We start from the raw sequence: 11958 nt of genomic DNA, 5'->3' as shown, positions 1-11958 counted from the left end.
TGATTTTTGTGACAGTATGCCCGCATTTTCAATATGAATTAAATAAATGAAAAACAATTAAAATCTCTAAAAAATCTTATAGTGTTTACGTAAAACAAAGTTGACTGGCATTTACAAATAACAAAGAGTGGAAAAAGTAAGTGAAATTTATACATTTTATTTCTTATTTTAATATTACTCATCATACAGAACAAAAAAGCATACATACCTTTGCATATATTTATAGTTCGCACAAGATGTCTCGGCAAATCAATTGTTGCTCCTATTTTTTTCACTTCATACTTTTCATATTCGACATTTGGTTAAATTCCTTAATTTAGTGTTTGTTGTTGGTATATCATTCCCAAGAGAATCATAACATCATCATCATCCTGATTGTTATGAAGGAGTGTAGTGGGGAAGTAACGTAGTTTAGCGGTTAAGCGGCGTCGTCGTTGGACACTTCATTTCCCGCCGCACCCAAGAACCCCAACTTTAGCGGTATTACTTGCTATAAGGGACGGAAGAAGAAGTCTGTTGTACGCCCATTTATTCAGTAATTCTTGCTATCGTTGTTTTTGTAATTGTCTGCGGCTTTTCACCAATTACTTAAATGAATTCTTCATTTTTTATTTTATTAATTTCTTCATGCCGTTTACATTTAAACTACACATACACACGAGTGACCATACCCAGTCGTAGCTACCTTTCCTCCCCATCCCCAACAAATATTTCGGCACTCATCCATACGTTGGATATATTACACCTAGAATATAGATTTAATTAAAAATATGTTTGTGTACATAGAATAATTTATTAATTTTTTTTTCGCCGTCATTCATAATAATATATAAATATAAATACAATAGAATATAAGAAGTGAATACAGTTGCTCCACTTGATATCCATCCATGTGCCTACCATTAAGCATAAATACCAACAACAAGAATTCTTTTTATCTAAAGCAAAGAGAGAGAGACAGTGCACTTGAAAGAGAGTAAGAATTTTTGTTTACGTTTTCGATTTGCCAATTAGAAATTTCTCTTTAGTTTTCGGAATCTCTTATTGGATGTCATCATACACAGTGGTTGCAAACAAATGATTACGGATATTGTTCTTGGTTTTTTTTGGAACATCTCTTATTGGATGTCATCATACACAGTGGTTGCAAACAAATGATTACGGATATTGTTCTTGGTTTTTTTTTGGAACATGAATTTCAGAAGTTATGGGGATTAAATGGGGATTAAATGCGAGTTTTTTTCAAAACGTAATAAGGGTTACAAACTAGACACGCCAATATCCGGCTATACCGTACACAGACCTTAAGCAACCTGACAAAGAAAAAGCTAACATCATATCAAGGTCTGGCAGGACAGATGGGATTCAAGCATTTTTGGTGGCCACCTACACCAGCTTTCCCCCAAGGTAGGCACGAGCCCTTCACGGGGAAAACGTCTACCACGGAGGGTCATAACCATGATATGCAGACTGCGATTTTCACATATAAGGACTAGACAACACCTCTTCAAGGTGAATATGATTGATACAAACAGATGTGATTGTGGAGCAGTGCAATCCATCGACCACCTGACATTCACATGCCCTCTGATAAGCCACCAACGGCGAAATCCATTAGTCAACAGCCTCAACTTACTTAGAAAAGATGACGATAGAATTTACAAAATTCTTTAACAATTCTACTTGGACAATAATATTTTGATATGAACATTTGGAGATATGAATATATTGATGAAAGCCCAACATAATTTATATATAAATACCAACTGATCCCGTTTATTATAAATCCCATAAAGATGGCAACATAGACCTAGTGTTTCAGGACACTTTTTTATTCTATCAGCTGGTGGAACACGACGATTCACTGCAATCGTCGTCCAGAAGAAGAAGAAGGGTTACAAACAGAATAAAAATGTCAAGTTTGACGTTTGTAAAGGGGAATATTATAAGCAGAGTCTATCAAACCATCGAAGGCAATTTAACAACATTAATGTCTTGTTCCACGAAATCAGTCAAGAATTTCAAGAAATTAGGGACGGGAAATAATTTTTTCACAAATTATTTTTGCAAATTGAAATGAACGAACGTTTATGGAATTAAAGCAACATAGTTTGCCTTGAAAACAAAATGGATGATTGGTCTACAGTAATAGGTATATGCCAGGGATTGCAATGAGAATTTTCGACATTTTTAAAATTTGGAACTGTCGACTTTTCATGATTTGAAAATGTCGACCTAATAGACTTTGGAAATTAAACAGTAATTTACGGATCACATATCTTTATAGTTTCGCCTTGTAGTCATTGTGGTGCTAAGTAAGGTGACAAAAACGATTCAAAAAAACTAGACATAAAATTTTATATTCATGTCCAATTTTATTATAGGAGCCTGTTTAAAACAAATACGGGTTGAAAGAACGCATTGGTACTGGTAATAGATATTTATTACTAGTTTTTCGATATTCATAAGAATGACTATGCAGTATGTATTTAAAAAGAATTTGAGAAACAATAGAATAATTTATGAGAAGAATTTCGATGCATTTGTACAAAATCATGCATAATACAAACTAGACATAAAATTGTAGATTTATTTCTAATTTAAAGGAACCTGTTTAAAACAAATATGGAGTAGTAGCACCAACCACTTGGTTAAAAGGACGCACTGGTTGGTACTGATAAGAGATATGTATTACTAGTTTTTCAAAAGTATGACTTAACAGTTTTTAAGTAGTATATAAGATACAAGTGTTAGAAAAACTATAGAATAATTTATGAGAAGGATTTTATGCATGAAATATATACTTTCGAAATTAAACATCTTTGTTTTCGTTTGTCTTATATAGAATGAAAATATTTTTGTGCCATTAAAGTGTGATATAAAATTTTTTATTTGTCTTGAAAGTTTATAAACTTTCCCGGAATATATACATGCAGTTACGCTATGCAACTTCGACACGGTTATCTTTGCATAAAAGTCCTTAATTTATTTGGTCTTTTGAAATTTGAAAACAGAGATATCTTAAGATTTTATTTTAAGAGGACGTTGTTTACAAAGGTGTATTGAACACAGATTTTTGTATTCGAAATTGAAGAATATATGATCGAATATAGCATTGTATATTGTAGATGTTTGCGTGAATCTGGAACAACATTCAAAGTCCACGAATGGAAAAAAATATCATGTGAGAGCGTGACTAAAACAGGAAATCTGTTCATGAATAAAATTTTTATTCGCTCGTGCTCACCTAGTGCTCGTTTAGTTTTACGATTTAATTTGATCATGGTCACGATTTTAATCACGGTAAATGTCACCCAATGGCGGATGGTATATACCGATCGATTTATATTAACCTCCTTAGTCAGTGAGTTTGTTTTATGTATGATATCCAAATGCATATCCAATCTATTTAATTTGGTAATGAAAACATAAGGACGAAAGTAGAGGTGTGCACGTGACACGAAATTGTCGTGACTCACGAAAATTTTCGTGACTCACGCGTGAGTCGTAGCAATTCGCAAATAATTTTAGTGACATCCTAGGTGGTAAGAGTTTTATAACGCACTCGATTTTAACCATACTCATGTTTTCAGTCATTTTTCGTGAGTCACGACATTTTAAAGTTTTTCGTGCGTGAGTAAAAATTTTCTTTTAGTGAGCGTGCGTGAGTCCTACCAAAAAATATCGTGCGTCAGTGTGCGTGAATAAGATTTCTCCGTCGTGAGTGTACGTTAGCGTGAACAAAATATTACGTGCACACCTCTAGGCGAAAGTCAATGAATTTAAGATCGAATAAAAAATTAGGTATAGCTTCCATATATATCGCTCTACATGCATAATCGATGTTGCATCATAACATAAATATACAAATAAAGATGCAGGAAAATTATTTCCTTATTCATTAAAATTAATAGAAATTTTTTCAATAATAAATAAAATAGACCTGCAAAATATATTGATAAAAATGAATTGCTTCATCGGCACTTTCAATTAATTTTTCAATTGATCCAATAAAAAAATTATTAACAAAACTCAATAAAATTTCTATATTATACAATATTTACACAACAATGTATTGAGGCATTGTTTGATTGATTCAAATAAAAAATACATACGGCTTATGTGCTTTTCGATTATAATTTTTTTCCATGGGTTTGCTTATATGACGTTCTCACCAAGCATGTTTTGGGGTTTGAAATGTTTTCCCTTTATAAGCATTTCAAAACGATAATTTTCCCCACACAAAAAATCAAGTTCAAAACACAATTTTTCCTCCAAAACACGTCAATTTTATAATGTAAACGCCCCTATTTTGGAATAGGCTCTGACTGAAAATACTCTTTTCAAAATATATGTCAAAATTTCATATAAAAAAACGAATAAACAAAGGGTTTGAAGAACATAGGCATGTGAAATTCACTTAAAAAATGCTTTAATTAACAACGGACAGTTTTTCAATCATTTTCTTAACTGACTTACCCCTATTTTCATGAAGCTCAGTTAGTTCTTAACTTAATTTCTAAACATTTTTCATTTAAAGTTAACCGGAGAGAAGATATATGCAATTTACTTTCTTTTAACTAGCAGTTGAAGTCTAACGGAGCCACATGACAATAGGCGTTAGTTTTTTAATCTTATAAAAATAAGTTTATAAGAAATTAACATAAACATAAGTCCCAAATTGAATCATCTCACCCGGCCAGATCCTACTACAGACTATGGAAATGTGTATTAGCCAACACTGAAACAGGCTTGTAAGATTGGTATCTGTCATTTTCTTTTCAATGACTTAATAGTATCAATTCCCTTAAACTTTTGTCCAAAAAAGCTCGAATAAATATTGTAATGTGGTTTAAACGATTTGGACATTGAACCAGGCTAACATAAAAAGTTAATTCTTAATTTTTTTTTGTGGACATGTAACTCAAGAAAACAACAAAAACCAACCAATTTAAACACACAGAAAAAAATTTCACGAATATTTTTCCAACTAAAATTTTAATTGAGTTTTAAAAAAATTTTTTAATTGAAATAAAAATCAATCACAAACATTAATTAATTAATTGAATTAAAAAATGAACATAACATACATTCCTTTAAGAAATCACTCATTTCATATGTAAAAAAAAAATTTTTGAAAAGTTATGTAATGTCAAAATTTCCCAATCCAATTTAATAATTTAACGAAGTATTGTTTAAAATCAGTAGCATGTTATGCTAAATAAAAAAAAATAAATAAATAAATAAAAATTAATAGCATCAATTAATTTTTTAATTGGAACAATATTTTTTAAATTGACTTTCAATTAATTTTTTAATTGATACTATCATTTCTGTGATTGAAGACATTTCAATTAAAAAATTAATTGGATCAATTAATTTCGTGATTGAATCAGAAAAAAATTTGTTTGTGTGCAACCTTAAATTAAAGTCAAATCGTTGAACTTCTCTACATGATATTTTTTGTGTGTGCGAATTATATATTTTTTTTTCGATACATCTCAACTTATTTTCTCCAAATGTAGTATATTCTAGAATTTGCATGACAATCGTGATCAAAGTCATTTGATGATCATGTAAATATTTACCCTTTGTTAATAGTGCAAGCATGTATGTAAGTTCATTCCCAAGATTATCATACTATCGCAAATTATTCACCAATAAAAAACGTTTGTTTTTTTGTTGACATGTGGACACCTTGTTTTCACTTCTTCACACCTTTGCTTAATGGGATAAAGATATGGTAACCTTGAAGTTTTGTGTTTTGCGATTTTTGGTCATATTTGTGTCAATTTTTGGAAATACAACCTTTTTCCACTATTTGTTGAGATTTTTTTCTTATATTTCTTATAGTTTTATTAATGATCTTATGTTAGAGGTATTTTTTCACCTCCACTTCAGTCATTTGCATAAACGTTTTTTTTTTGTATTTTAGCCTTGCTGCATGACTCTTGCTTTTCTTCTGTTCCATATGAGGTAGATTAAATGATAGTTTTTACCAAATCTTGAGATTATGCAGGTCAAACTTCTCGCATATTCTATGACGTAATAATGACTTGACATATTTGGTATAAAATCCATCAATCAATGATGAATAAAACGTGTTTATATTTTAAAGCTAAAAATATGAAAAACACACAACTTTTTTCGAACATTACGTTTGGTTTAAAAATCTCTGCAAATTTTTAGATGTTAGGAAATTAAGGATTTGCTCAATTTTGGAAGACAATATTCGATTATTCTTGCAAGCCGTATTGTTTATGTAGGTAAACCTAAACTAGCTAGAAATCCGGGTCAAGTCTTGTCAGAATTCCAAGCGGATTTCTCCAAATTTGAATTCAAACAAAACTGTAATTTAAAAAAAAAAAAATTTCCAAAAATTTATTTTGGAAATTTTCTCGAATCGATCAGAAAACATTAAAATAATGTAAACTAAACAAATATACACAGATCCATAGATATTGTCCTCACGTTAATGATTGGGGGTTGATTTTGAGCCAAAGAGCTAAGGATGATCCAAGGACACAATTCATGTAAATGTTGGGAAAATTTGTCTCACTTCAAAGACATACGAGGTTAATTGAAGGACACATATTTCAAAGATGACTGTCCTGAGTAATGAAAAAATTTGTATTTCTTTAGAAGTTTTATTGAAACTTAATTAATTTGCTAATTTACAATTATTTGGCCTTCCATCATCAATTAGATATCATTTGTTATTGCGACATCTTTTTGGCATAGTTGAAAATCATCGCATTCATAACGTCGATGATTGCCATGGATTGTAATGGCACACCTTAAAAGAACACACACACTTCAGATGTTTTCGATTCTATATTAAATACTCAACAATTGATCTTTGGATTTGTTCGTACTTATGTTATTTGCTATATTTATTTGTAAAATATCAGGTCAATTGCTAGGTTTTTATGTTTAATGGATTCGTATTCAAAAAGTATACTTGTCTGTTTATTTTTAAAGTTTAGTTAACGATTAGTTAAGCAAATATTGAGATTGATTTATTTAGAAAAATTTTATGATTTAAAATTAAAAAAAAAATGTTTTTATTTTTTTATTTGTAATATTTACTGCTGTGCCTTCTCAACACATGAACATATTGAGATTGATTTATTTATAAAAAAATTACGATTTAAGAATAACAAATATTTAAAACTGAGTACACCCTCAAAAAAAAATCGCTTCTGTACACACAAAAAATTATTTTTCTGATTCAATCACCAAATTAATTGATCCAATTAATTTTTTAATTGAAATGTCTTCAATCACGATAATGATAGTATCAATCACAGTTTTAATTGGGCATAGAAAAAATTCTTGACTAAAAAATTAATTGATTTTTTCAGCAAATTTCAATTAATTTTTTAATTGATCCAATTAAAAATTTAATTGATGTTGATTGCAAAACTCAATTAATTAACTATTTTTAATTTCTTTCTGAATTGGCTTAGAGTTTTTATTTGGATTAACAAATGATTGTTTGAAATACATTTTTAATTAAAAATTTAAAAAAATCAGCACTTTTTTTAACTGAATTAGTCTTCCGAATTTGATTAAAAAGTTAATTGTATCAATTAATTTTTTAATTAAAAATTTGAAAATTTTCAATCATTGACTTAATTAACTTAATGTTTCTATCATGATTAAAAAGTTAATTGTATCAATTAATTTAATAATTGATTTTCAACTTCAATTAACTTTTTAATTGGAAATATTTTGGTGATATTTTTTTCTGTGTAACATATACCCTAAACACATTTTGATATATTATATACATATATATTTTCAGGATTGGTCCAAACATAATATTGTTTGTATTGTTCAAACATAATATGGCATACACAGGTAGTAAAAAATTTTAATGAAATTTTCTTTGTGTGGATATATTTTTAAGGCGCCAATTGGTTACTTCCATTATTGTACTTGCAGCATACTCTCTAGGTATCTCTTTCTAAACACATATATGTTTATAGGCTATTTCCAAATTAATATATGTTTGCATCTAAGCATATTATATTTACTTTTTCGTCCTTGTGCAATGTTTGGATTTTTTACCAAACCTCTAAACAAAAAATGCAAAATTATATGTGAAGAAGATTATATTTTGATCAAATATTTTGCATTCATGGATGGAAACGATCCTACACTGACAAAAAAGGTTAACTTGAATCCAAAGGTTTTGACATACAACTTTACCGGTGGGATACAAATTTCCAAAAAGTGTGTTCTAAATTTATTAAAAAAAAAAATTGAAGCAAAGATTATAAATTTTATTTCAATCAAAATTTAATTATTTTAATGAAATTCACCCTTAATATTGTGTAAATTGCGTGTCCTAAAAAATTAGGTTGCGTAATCTTTAATATCGCGTAAATATTTTTTTTCAATGTACACCCTCAGAAAGAAACGCTTCTGTAACATATACCCCAAACACATTTTGCTTCAAGCATATATATTTTCAGAATTGGTCCAAACAAAGTATAGTTGGTATTCTTCAAACATATTATGTTGCACCTTAGGCCTACACTGGTAGAAAAAAAAAACTAACCGCCAAAAATAGCTGGAAAAACTGAACATGGAACCATCCTTAAGACACATATTTTTTAATTGTGTATTTTTCTTTTAAATAAAAAATGACGTTATTTGTACGAAACTATTTACAATATTTACTATTGCGCCTTCTCAACACGATACCGTAAATATTTAATAACAATATCTGTTAATTTCGTTATAGAAGTTGGTGACTTTTTGTATTTTCACACCTCGATAAAAGAAAATATGAAAGGTGCAAGTCAGTTCAAATGCTATATAACGTTCCTAGAATAATGCATTTCGTAAATAAGAAAAACTTTTGTGCATTGTGTGAACTGATGATGTCTATGTTTACAGATTTTATTGTTTTACACATTGCAATTAATTGTTTAAGGAAATGCCGTGAAACGCAGGGTCATTATGATAATTTATAGTTTAATATTATTGTGATAGTCTCACGAAAATCATTCACTCTTGAGATATATTCGCTTTTCAGAGTTCCAAAATTTGAAAGGTTTCACTGGACATTAGTTATCATGGTGCAAGGCTAACATGTGATTAACTTCGTATGTAGGTATGAAATATAATATTAAAATATTATAAGAAATATAAAATACAAACATATAGAACATGAAAAATATAGTACAGATGGTTGCACATTGAAACAGTTCCCAGCAAAAAATCGTCGCCAAAAAAGTAGTGACAATGTTTTGGGTCCAGAAGTAGTGCAAATTTGGCGCTGAGGCGATAATTTAACATGGCCGTGTCATAGGACGGATGTCCACCATTTCAACAGCAGTTGCACTGTTAAAGACGCTTTTATTCTTTGACCTAATCGGGATTTCGATTGAAATTGAAAATTTTTGTTCGATTGGAAAAGTGCAGCCTACCTAAAATGTTCGATTGATGGGGTGTAACCTATCGCATTAGCAAAAGTGTAACTCATTTTTCACTGTCTTCGGTGTGTGCCACAGTTGTTACGTGTTTTCATTAAAAATTTACCTTTTTTACAATTACTTACTGACTTACGACCATTTTCATGTAGCTCCGTTAGGCTTTAACTGCCAGTTAACAGAAAAAAATGGAAAAATCTGTTCTCCGGTTATCTTTAACTGAAAAATTTTGAGCAGTTAAGTTTTTAACCGGCATATGGAATATATACGCAAGATGACAGATATGTAGATATCACGGTTTTAAAGTTTGTTAGCTAACATAGCACTAACGGAGTTTCATGAAAATGGGGGTTAGTGTTTTTAGTTTGATTAAAAAATTGATTATTGAAATAAATTTTTAGTTAAAAATTTTAATTGAAAAAATTTTCAATTTCAATCAACTTGTTAATTGGAAATATTTTGGTGATATTTTTCTGTGAGCTATTTTGCTCTTCACTAGTTCCCATTTCGATTGTAATTTATTTCCATGTAAATTCTCTCCTCTTTTATGATAGTAACAAACCAAGTAAACAACTTTAAATGATACTCAGAAAAAAATGCCATGTTAAAATTAACTTATGTTTATTGCAAACATTTTTTGGTTTTATTCATTTTTAAAATTTTTTGAGAAATTTTCTTTATATCAAATATGTCTCATACATTTTATGAATTAAATCTGGTATAAATTTCAATAAGTTCAATGCAAACTAACATATTCTCAAAAATAAGTTAGTTTGCACCATTGCCATAGTTCATTCTATGGCGTGCTTAATATGGTTATGATTTGTCTTCAAGGACTTCTTTTATTTATTTTTGTGATATTGGTGTGACATCAACGGTTTTAATACAACTTAGTTAAAGGTTTCTAAAATTATACTACACAGATAAAAATATGTTTTTTTCGGCAATCGCGAAAAAACCCTGACTACATAGTGGTCAGGGTATAATAACATTGATCTGCCAAAAAAATGTGCCTACCAGAAATATTGATTTTAGACCCCATAAAATATTTACCGATCTGCCAAAAAAATGTGCCTACCAGAAATATTGATTTTAGACCCCATAAAATATATACCGATCGACTCAGAATCACCTCCTGAGTCGATCTACACGGATGAAAATGACTGTTTTTCATATGTTTGGGTGTAAAAATTATATGTTTGAAACTCAATTTTTTTAACACAATATTCTTAAGTGCAAGCATATAATTTTCATAAACTAGCATAACATGTTTGGGACATATATGTTAATATGTTAGAACATATTATGTTTGGGCCTATAAACATATATGTGTTTAGAAAGAGGGCAGCATACTCTCTAGCTGCAAGTAAAATAATGGAAATAACCAATTGGCTCCTTAAAAATATATCTACACAAAGAAAATTTCATTAAATTTGTTTCTACCAGTGTATGCCCTAAGGTGAAACATAATATGTTTGAACAATACAAACAATATTTTGTTTGGACCAATCCTGAAAATATATATGCTTGAAACAAAATGTGTTTGGGGTATATGTTACAGAAGCGATTTTTTGACGGTGTACCGCTTGGTGTCCTCCGTCCGTCTGTCCATGTATTTGTTGTTCGCAGGATTCCGGTCGCAATTATTAACCGATTTTGATGAAATTTGGCACAGAGTGTTTTTTGGGCACAAGGACGAACGCTATTGAAAAAATCGGATCAAATTTAGATATAGCTCTCATATATATGTATCGCCCGATTTCGATAAATGGGGTCAGATTGCGTTCATTTACTAACCGATCCGAGTCAAATTTTTTACAAAGTAATCCAATTGACCACCCTTTACGTTTGCCAAATTTCATCGAAATTGGTTCAGATTTAGATATAGCTCCCATATATATGTATCGCCCGATTTTCCCAAATTTGGCCATAAGTCCCTTATTTATCAACCGATCTTACTCAAAGTTGGCCAAATCTAATTTTCTGTATTACTTCCTATATGTGCAAAATCATCGAAATCGGTTCATATTTAGCTATAGCTCCCATATATATGTATCGCCCGATTTTCGAAAATTTGGTCTTAATAGCCTTATTTATTAACAGATGTTACTCAAATTTAGCACACAGTAACGTTCTGTAAACGTGCAAAATATCATCTAAATCGGTTCAGATTTAGATATAGCTCCCATATATATGCAGCGGCCGATTTTGAAAAAATTGTCCCTAATAACATTATTTTTGACCATGGTGGCCTCATTTATTAAACGATCTTATACAAATTTATCACACAGTAACGTTCTGTGGTATAAACTAGACCTGCAAAATATCATCTAAATCGGTTCAGATTTATATATAGCTCCCATATATATGCAGCTCCCGATTTTGAAAAAATTGTCTCTAATAACATTATTTTTGACCATAGTGGCTTCATTTATTAACCGATCTTACTCAAATTCAGCACAAGGTAATCTCCTGCAATATCAACCAAACCTGCTAAATTTATTTCAAATCGATT

At 30.0% G+C, this 11958-nt stretch overlaps 1 protein-coding gene across 1 annotated transcript in view; it reads left to right on the top strand.

Annotated features, from left to right (window-relative positions):
* The first annotated feature begins 4 nt into the window (after positions 1-4).
* The window catches only part of LOC142224684 (very long chain fatty acid elongase 7), a 107694-nt gene continuing 95740 nt past the window's right edge, over positions 5-11958 (top strand). Inside the window, exon 1 of the mRNA XM_075294488.1 lies at positions 5-136. The gene's annotated coding sequence lies outside the window, so the exon portion shown is untranslated. The remainder of the gene's footprint in view (positions 137-11958) is intronic.

Source organism: Haematobia irritans, chromosome 1, assembly GCF_050003625.1.
Source record: "Haematobia irritans isolate KBUSLIRL chromosome 1, ASM5000362v1, whole genome shotgun sequence".
NCBI lineage: Eukaryota > Metazoa > Arthropoda > Insecta > Diptera > Muscidae > Haematobia > Haematobia irritans.
The sequence above is the reverse complement of the archived record's forward strand: the minus strand, read 5'-3'. Positions and strand labels throughout refer to the sequence as shown.